The sequence below is a fragment of the Setaria viridis genome, chromosome 6 (genome assembly GCF_005286985.2).
Source record: "Setaria viridis chromosome 6, Setaria_viridis_v4.0, whole genome shotgun sequence".
NCBI lineage: Eukaryota > Viridiplantae > Streptophyta > Magnoliopsida > Poales > Poaceae > Setaria > Setaria viridis.
In genome coordinates this window covers 10,502,192-10,512,994 of record NC_048268.2, presented here as the reverse complement: position 1 = coordinate 10,512,994, position 10,803 = coordinate 10,502,192, and positions in this window count along the sequence as shown.

Genomic DNA, 10,803 nt, shown 5'->3' with positions numbered 1-10,803 from the left:
CTTTGCCTCATTATATGTTGAAGGTAATTGGGACTGAGGGAATGATAAGGACATTAGCTTCAATATTGCATTGAATGTTGTATTATTGATTCCAGAGCGTGACTAGATACGGAGCAACCTCACAACAAAGGACAATCTTGAGTTCCTAGATCCTGGGTAGAGAGTCCACTTCAAATATTGGAGCACTCTAGTAAACTTTGGCTCCTGTCCATTCTCCTCTACGGCTGTGTACAATTCTGTTATCATCTTCAGATCTTGCATTTCTTCATCATTATTGTCTTGCTCATCCACATCGATCCCATCATCATGGTTAGATTCATTTTCTTCAAACCCAAACCCATAATCAGATTCATGTCCATGCACCTGCTCTGAAAACTCAAATCGCAGCATTTGCAGATTCCCCATGATGAGTCCACATTGTATATGAAGCTGATATTCCAAATAGAAAAGGTGCTCATGAACCTCAGTCTGAGCCAATTCACTCTAGTTAAGACATCGGGTGCATGGGCAAGGTATATGGATGTGTTCGGTGAATCGTTGCTTAACAAACTCCATGAATTGCTCCACTCCATGGGTGTAGGAAGGTGTGAATTTTCTCCCATTAGTTATCCAACTTCAATCCATCGATCCAAACTTCTATTCAAAACTAACATATGAAAAACTAATTTCATGTGACTAAATTTAGATCTATCTATGGAATCAGATTTTTATGGTTGGGGAAGAGGTACTTACTTCTTGGAGGGCGGATGAGGGAGTGGCCGGATTGGAACCGCTGGAGGAGGCCTCCACGCTGCACGCCTGCACAGTGTACTAGTGGCGACAAGGAAAGGGGGGGCTTGTAGATGTCTCCTACTAAGGCATCGGGGACACCAGGACACCTCCCCGGTATCATCAACTGGGATCTGCCTGTCACCGAGTACGAATGGGGATTTGAAGACCTACAAACTACACCTTCATCTGTGACAGGATGGCAACCTACCGGAGGCCGTGGCATCTAATAGTCGATTTGAATTGTCAATGTGCATATGAACGGCTAGAAGGAATCAAGCTTCAGTAGAAATAGGCCCAGGGTAAGTTTTTCGGCACATCTAACACGTTTGCATAGCTCAAAATACTTTTGAACTTATATAGACCTCAAATTTGGACACAACCTCATATTTACCTTAGTATTAGAAATATGAAATTATATTTGCAATTGTTATGCAAAATTATTTGTTTATTTTTCTACTTAGGTGTAAGAAACTAAGCGATATGTAAAATATCTTAAAAATAGTACCTAACTTTCAAACAAACACCATTAAATGGAAGAGTGTGATTTTACATAAAATTAGGAAAAAGAATCATCAAATTTGGAGTTCTTATGAGGGAGAAATACCAGTTACAAGTTTTAGTGTCGAACTAAAATGAGAAACATGGACTATTTACGCATTCTTATGCCTCTCAGCCAATCACGCGCTACCATGTGGTTGGCTGACTGGGACATGCTGGCCTTTGCTTGACTGGGATTCGGTCAACCAAACCACAAGTGGTTGTCTGGGATCGTCGCCATTGGGTCCGATCCCCTTCGTCATAACAAAGCCCTACCCATCTAATTTGTGGGGTACTCTAGCTATTCGGACCCCTCTGATCAGCACAGTGGAGGCCCGCTAGCAGCACGTGCCGTTGCATTGTCCTTTGGTCTCCGATGATGATGACGCCATCACCAAAGTAATCGAACAATGACGCACGCCACAATGCAGAAACACGGAAACATAGAACAAATTAAACACCGAAAACAAACAATTAAACGAATAGAGCACAAGTTCCACATCTGGATCGAGTACATAAACACAGGTAGAGTGCCATCCCACTGCAACTATATACATAGTACTACTTCAACTAAAATTAGCTCCCGTGTGAACTTAATTAGCACACGTGGAGTGCGGTAGGTTGCCACACAATGGCAATCGACGACGATGACGATGACGATGACACGGTACAGTAGTGAGGCACAGTTGGGCGCAGCACAGCTCGCACACATCCACCCCTCGTTCTGGCCACGATGTGGTGGCGGCTCTACTTCTTCTTGTTGTCCTTCCTCGGGGGCCCGGACATTGCCATTCCCACGTCGTGGTCCTTGACCTCATTCAGGATCCTCCACCGGTGCCTCTTGGCAGGGCAAACGGGGCATGCAAAGGTGTTGTCAGCGTTGCAAAAGACATGCAGAGTGTCGCCCTAGCAGAAGGGCATGAGCCACGGTGACGATCATCAGACGAGTCCATCTCAGTCTGGGACTCGGAGTCGGAGTCGATCACACCAACTGGAAGGTTCACCGTAAAGGTCAACTTCCGGTGTGGCGACAAGAGCGCGGGGGTGGAGGAAGCCGCCCTCACCACCGGAGCAGGCTGGGAACGGGCCGGTGAGCCCTAGCGGCTCCGCAGCTACCATCCATGGGTGAAGCTGGCGGATTGAGGTCAACAGCATTGGAGCGCGATCCCGACGCGGAGCTGCCGCTATAGCAGGATGACCGCGCTACGTCGATGGCTTCATCGTAGCACGACGCCAAGAAGTTGCGGCCGGCGTGGCGGGAGCACGATGAGAAACCTCCACTGGAGCACGACAATGAGGAGGACGCGTTGGAGGATCGCTTGATGCACGAGGGGGAGCCGGTGGGGGAAAGACAACGGCATGACGGGGAGCCGGGAGAGGCGGGGGGTCGAGAGGGAGATGGATCGGTTCATGGTGTTGGTGGTGCTGCAGGTGTGAGGCGCGCGCGTCGGGGACGAGATGGTAGTGGAACTGGCGACAACGTAAATGGTGGGGGAAATGGTAATTATATAAAGATTTGCTCGCCTTCCATGGGAAGTTTAACCGGCTTCCCTAGGAAGGCAACTGGCGCCTCTCGGGGATGGCAACCAGCTCCTCGAAGAATGTGCACAGGAACAGGAACCGGGATGGCAACCGCCGGAGGCCATGGCATCGAATAGTTGATTTGAATCGTTGGTGTGCAGATGAACGGCTAGGAGGAATCAGGCTTTAGTAGGAAAAGGCCCACGGTAAGTTTTTCGACCCATCTAACAGAAACATTCATCGTCTTTATCACATTTTCAAAAGTATTTCAAATTGAACTACAGCTGCCTCCAATAAGATTCAAAAATTTACATAAGAAATATATTTAGGCTCATATATACCATCATAGCCCAAGTCCTAGAGATAGATGCAAAATTCAATTATTTGATATGGATAATTCAACCATCCAAGTCTAAGCTACTACAAAATAATTATAATAATATCTAAATTTTGTTAGGAAATTCTACAAACTAACACAACAACATATTTTAGTTCCATAAGCTTGTCATAAAAAATTCAAATGGTTTTAATAAAGTGGGGCTATACATTGGTCTCCCACATAGTTTCCAATAACTTAAGTCAATCTTTCAAGTTTGCATAGCTCAAAATACTTTGAACTCATATACACCTCAAATTTGGACACAACCTCATATTTACCTTAGTATGAGAAAATATGAAGTTATATTTGCAATTGTTATGCAAAATCATTTGTTTATTTTTCTGCTTAGGTGTAAGAAACTAAGCGATATGTAAAAGATCTTAGAAATAGTAACTAAATGGAAGAGTGTGATTTAGATAAAATTAGGAAAAAGAATCATCAAATTCGGAGTTCCTATAAGGGAGAAATACCAGTTATAAGTTTTAATTCCATATTAAAAAGAGAAGTTGGACTATTTATGAGTTCTTATGCCTCTGAGCCAATTATGTGCTACCACGTGGAGCAGTAGGCTCATTTTTTTCTTAAGGAATTCTAAGATCACCAACATGTGGGGTCCATGGGTCAGTTGGACATCACGGTCCGAAATTTTTACCAGGCGCCAACTTTGCCGCCGAAGCCAAAAACATTTCCCGCGAAATGTTCCGTGTACCCTCAAGCAAAAGACACACCGCTACCCCGTCCATCAAGGGTATATGTGACAATCTCCCCCCGCACCCCATATCTCTATCCCTTTGCACAGATCTGCCTCCAGCTCTCACATTTCCCCTCCAACTTTCGCCTTTCAACTCTACGCCAGCAGGCTCCAACGCGCCGGCACTCAACCCCTACGCTCCACCGAAGGCCACCGCATCGGAGCATCAACCTCGTCGAAACTGCTGAGCGCACTGGAGCTGCTTCCCCGTCGGCTACTACCGCCACATTGGATCTGCTTCCCCGTCGGACACTACCGCCGCACCGGATCTGCTACCCCTTTGACTGTGCTTCCCCATCGACAACAACCGCTGCACTGGATCTGCTACCCCATCGACGACCATCGCCGCACCGGATCTGCTACCCTTTGATGACGCCCATCACACCAGATCTGCTACAACGTCGACGACGACTGCCACATTGTAGTAGCCTCACCATCCTCAACAAGCAGCTACCCTGACGATTAGCAATGGTCAGACGTTGACGCCCCGTAGAAAGAGGTATGCAAAATCCATCTACCTTCTGGGGTTCTTGGTAGTGACACATTCATCCATGGTTCAGGGTTGAAGGTTGCAGTGGGTCTGTATTCTAATTCCAGTCATGAATATGTAATCAACCTAGGTCACTAATACTTCAAATATGTTTACACATGTTAGAACCTTCAAAACAAGTGAGGTTTATCATCAGCTCTTAACTTGGCCCACACAGTAGCATTTCGATTGTTGCATCAATTAAGAAAAGATAGCAGGATCCAATATAAATGAAGTAATAATTGATTAAGTTATAGGTACTCAAACAGCTATTCAGCTGGGCAGCAGCTCTAGCTGCTTGGGCTTGCAGCTGCAGCTGAAGCTGCTGCAAAAAAGCAGTAGCAAACATGCCCGATGGTACAGACTTAGAGGAGCTGACAACCCTAGCAATTGAGGTGCATCTTCTATCTTGGCCGGGGGTGAGGGATGCTTTGAAGGAGCACTAGATATTTCCAATGCTTAGAAGGAGCACTAGATATTTCCGATGTAGGGACTACATATCTCCAATGCTTAGAAGTTCTTTTAATTTGTTCACATGGTTACAACTTCTTCTTTTTGAAATCTATAGGGCCCTGTGCGGACTGGGTGTAGGAAAGTCTGTGCGAAGAAGAAGAAAACAAGTGGTGCCATGGCTCCTGGAGGTAGACATTCTAATAGGGTGAGGTCAATCCCGTGAACAGATGTCACTCCTTGAGCTTCAACAAGGTTACTGAAAAGGCTGCAAACATTAGGACCACGTGAAAAGCATGTGCAGGAAGAATTGCCACCAGTTGCAAAAAACAATATTGATGATGACAATATTGTGCAGGAAGAATTGCCACCAATTGCAGAAAATAATAGTGGAGATGAGACCAGTCGGAATGTCTCAGGACCATCATTTTGGTATATCAAGTCCAGAACAAGAAGAAGCATCCATAATAAGAACAAAAACTATAGGAATAGGTTGACGGTCAAATTGACGAAGAAGCAGTTGTAAGTCCCTGTACATGCTTATTTGCTTTTCCAGTAATTAGCTAATTTGCTCGATATTTTGAATTTTAATTTATGTTGGTTGCCATGCTCAACAAGTCCGTACCAGCATTGAATCTCTACGTGGTCATTTCACCTGCATCCATATAATATACATGTTTCCCTACAATTCTATCCATGTTCATTAGGTTTCTCTTTATGCAGCCAAACTTACATGATTCTTAAACCATTTAGCAATTCCTTCTTCAAGACTTTTGTTATTTCTCCAATACTTCTCTGTACATGCTACATCACATAGTTTTAACATTCATGGCTGCACTGGCTTTCAGTGGTGTGTTATTTTAACACTATTTAGTAGCAGTTATCCAATCTGCCTTTGTTCCCAGATTGTTGAATATAGTCCTTTTTTTACTATAATTAGTAAACTAATAGTTCATTTTTTGATGTTCTAGACGTCAATGGAAACTATGCGAGTAGAACCTGTTGCTAAATGCCCCTGGTATCGCTTCTCAGCCCCTGGATAGTTCATCCTTATGAAGATCTTGAACCTGAACGCCCTTGGTATCTTTTCTCAGCCCTAATCCTATGTGTGTGGAACTGTTGTTAGCACTTGTTATTCCGTCGTGACCTCTGGTACTTGTGTTATGAACTTATGTGGTTCTGGACTGTCAATGAACTAATTGTGGTGGTGTCATGAACTTATTTGGTTGTAACTACATTGTGGTGAACTTTCTATGAATTATGTTGTATCATTTGGTGTCTGTGATGAAATGGTTCTATACGAACGTGGACCTGTATGATATGGACACATGTAACATGTAGATAACGGAACGTGGTGGTCCAATAAGAAACTGATACGTGTACTAATCAGTAACTGACACGTGGACCAAATAGAAAAGAACACGTCATAAACAGAATTGCAAACCCTAAACCCTGGACTCATCAGAAATGACACGTGGACCAATAGTAAAATGGCACGTGTAACGCTAACGAATAGACACATGGAACCGTAAAAAAAAAGACATATGGACCAATAGGAAGATGACACGTGGACAAACCGGGAAAGGACACATGGACCAATAGAAATAAGATGCATGAGCAAACAGGAAAGGACACGTGGACAAACGGGAACATGACATGTAGACAAATATGAAAATGACATGTGGGCAAACCGGGAAAGGACACATGGACAAATGGGACAGCGACACGTGGACACATAGAAAAATGACACGTGGACACTTAAGAAAGTGACATGTGGACCAATTGAAAGGACGACACATGTCAACACGAGACGGCGACATGTGGGTGAATAGAATAATGACACGTGGACTTGCGTCGTCTCGACATGTGGTCTTATGCTAGCTAGCCATGTGGCTGTCCTCTTTGCGACACGTGCGGCCCGACACGTCATCTGCTAGCGTGTCCGGGACATGTCACTTGCCAGCGTGGATGGCGCCACGTCACCTGCCAGCATGGACGGGGACACGTGGATCTGAAAGATCAATGACATTTTTATGACCCGTCATAGAATGAAACATGGTTCCGCGATGAAAATTTTTCATCACGGATAGAACCAGTTCTATGATGTTTTTGGGCAGTTTGTCACGGAAGTACAAACTTGACGCTCCATTTTAGACGGACTGAATTTCATCACAAATTCGTCGCAAAACTTCTTTTGTGACGAATTTGGCCTTCACATTGACGAAAACTATTGGTCACCGAAGCTACGATTTCCACTAGTGCATGTCGGAGCCACGTTGGATTCTTGTCCAACGTGGCACAACCTCTGAAACAGGTTTATAACGATATGTGGGACAGATTTTCATTCATCATTATCTTAGTGACGCACCCAAATAAGGAACGTCACTAGTTACGGTTTATAACACACGACTAATGATGAAAGGTTTTCATCGCTCCTGTGTCATAAATCATATTTTATGATGAAAAAAACGTGTTTATGACTAGTCGTTGTAGTGTACGGTTTATTTTGGAAATCATAACTCTGTCGGCTAGCACCGTACGCAGATCTCATCCCTTGCAAAAGGCTTGGACCATGCACTTAGCTAGTTAGACATCAATACCGAACCATTAATTAAGGCACGGTTGATGCACCTATAGTTTGTAATGAGAAGCATTGTTTAAGAAAAAATTCCATGCGAATTACTTCATTTGACACTACGTATTGTATTTGTTATAGTTGTTACTAGCATATTAGTTGAATGGTCAAAGTTGCCTACGGAACCATCAGGAAGTACTTATTTGTAATAATTGTGAACATATGGAATTATGAACAAGGGCACCAAAGAATTTTTTGGCTTGGCTAGATGGGTAAGGGATAAGTTACAGCGGGACCCGACGAATAGCAAAAGTAATAAGTAGATCTTCTCGTGCCAGTCTCAATGCATAGTTTTATTACACTATTATTAAAGATTGAGAATTTGGTAACTGTACCTGCTGAGTGTCATGGAGACGAAACTCCTCTATCATTTGATGAAACTCTCCCTCATAATGACCTTGCCAAGTTAGCAATTTTACTGATATGGCAACAAATTTAATGCTCATCAAACTCACATGAAACATCATTGAGACTGACCTCATGCACATTGTTGCCTCATCGATTGGCATTGGTCTCTGGTCTCCCTCCCTCTCTCCGGCGAATAAATTGGTCATTGCATCAGCAAATATGCGCAATAATAGGCCAATGATACCGTGAAACTGTGAAGGTCGTCTTTGGCAGTACGCGGGAAACGGATTCGTTGAGGCGGGAAAAGAATTTCAACGACGCAATACATTTCGTTGAAATAACGGGGCTGTACGAGTGGACAAAGTATGGGTTTAAGTATGTTGCATCACTCGATATAGTGCGTTGACTTTGATGCTCGTGTAAGGCACATAACAATGTCGACTACTGTTTTGTTGACGTTTGCATAAGACCTTGCAGTTTATTGTATATCTAATTTTGTTGGCTAGCACCGTACGTGTACACCATCAGTACAAGATTTTGGCACTGAATGTATAGTGCATTTGTTGTCGTCGTTCTGCTAGCACATTTCTTGTTCATTGGTCAAAGTTGCCTACGGGGAGAGGAAGTACTTATTTGTAACTGTGAAAATATGGAATTGTGACAACGACACCAAAGAAATTTTTGCCGGGCTAGGTGGGAAAGGATATAGAGCATTAGGTGGTTGGTTGAAAAAAAATGGAGGACTTTTGCTTATATAATCACTATAAAGAGTAAAAGCAGGCATTTTAGAGGGTATAACTACACATAGTAGTCGCAAGTTGTATTGCTAATTAAAGTTGCATGATGGGAAGGGTGGGAGACATAGATCGTTTAACTGGGAAACAAAGGTACTGTTCTCTCTGTTACTTGAACAGAAAAAAACTGCTATGAAACTCAAGACTAGGAACATGAAAGGTTTTTAAGTGGGAAAGGGATAAGTTGAACACCGGAACACGCGTGTTGCAAGCGTGCGGCATATGCCCGGTCGAAAGTCGGAGACTTTTGCATGCGCACGTAACTCGACGACGAGCAAAAGTAGCGGGGCCTTTTAGCGCTAGCTTGTCGTCGCGGCTAGCATGCTTCTAGCATTCGCATTCGACACGGTTTTCAATTCTCCAGCCAGGCATTCAGTAATCATCAGGGTCCGCATCTCGATCGGGAACCACAAAAGGCAAAAAGTATGTACTCCTACATATAAGGGGAAAAAAAGGAGGTCGTTCCGTCCGTTTCCACGCAAGATAGGCGGCATGTCGTGGAGGAACAGTACACTACCCTCGTCGAGCGAAAAGGCGTGCGTTTAGGTATTAGAGGTGGGAGGATCGGATAACGCATACCCGACCGATTTGCCTTTCTGAATCGAGATCGGCCGACGACGAAACCAGAGCTCGTACACGCGACAGGGACGGTGCTCCGCGGAGTGCAGAGAGTCCGGCAGCGGCAAGGCATCCGCGTGCACACGGGTGCGCAGGCTGCTGGCGCCGGCCGCGCGGCCGGTTAGGAAGCCGGTGCAAATGCGTGGTGGCCGCGTGCGTGCATACAGTGGCCGCCGGACGGCTGCGCGGCGCGCGCACGTGTACGTCCGCACGCGGTTTGCGGTGGGTTACTAGTTTCTTGTTTGGCATATGCATATGCATATGCCGCGGGCGGCGACGTACGCGCTGGAGTCTGGACCTGGACGACGGATGGGGGAATCGGGATGGGCGCCAAAGCAATAAAAGCGAAAAGGGCAGGATAGGGCAGGATGGGCAAAACAAAGACCCCGTCGCCCGGCCGGTTTGATTTTCTTCGTTGTTTTTTTCTTCCTTCGTCTTTTTTTTCTTACGTGTTTTTTCTTCCATTCATTTCCTTCCTTTTTTTCCTTTTCTCTATCCGTTATTTTTCTCTTCCTGTGCCAACGTGATTTTTTTCTTCCGTTTCTTTTCTCCCTTCCATTTTATTGTTCTTCATTATTTTTTGGTCGACTTCATTTTCTTCCCATCATATATTATTTTGTATTCTAATTTTTGTTTATCATAAGTTCGTACGAGTTGTTCTACAAATATAGTTTCTTAATTCTTATCTTTTTTTTTATGTTTTGTCACATAAGGTTTTTCTTTTTATGTTCTATTCTTTCTTTAATATCTTATTTTATTTAGTTTTCCTCTCCTTCCCTATCTATGGTATTTTCTATTATTCTTTTATTACTTATTCTACTTTTTATCCTTTCTATCTTTATCTATTATTTTATTTTATTTTTTGCAAGCCCTCACATGATTTTAGTGCTAATGAACCTCTCTTCCAAGCAGTAGGTATAGGATTTGAAATAGTATACAGTTACTTTGTTTCGTATGTACATATAATTTGTTCAAGGAGTATACATTTTTGTTCGATGACTTTGTATAATTTGTTCGATGTGTATGGCTGTTTTGTTCTATAAGTATATAAATTGTTTGGGTATGGCTGTTTTGTTCTATAAGTATATATGGGGTGATGTTATCAATTCTATCTTTCTTGCATGCAGATTTTGCGATGCTGTCACGCGGAAACAGTCCAACCAATAGCATGGTGGATACTATATATCGCATATGTTGCAATTTCACCACCTGTCGCATTCTATGACTTCGTGCGTGGGAAGAGCTGGTGCATGCATGCAAGAGAGATAAAACTGATGATGTCATCCCACATCCAAAACGGGTGTATTTATTTATTATTATTGATTATTATATTTTTTTCTCTTCCTTTTTTTTTCTTTTTTAATTTATTATTAGTGATTACAATATATTTGTTTCATATTATTTTATCCTTTAATTTTCTTTTGGATAGTAAATTGTTTTGTTTAGGAGTATTCTTTTATTCTATGAGTT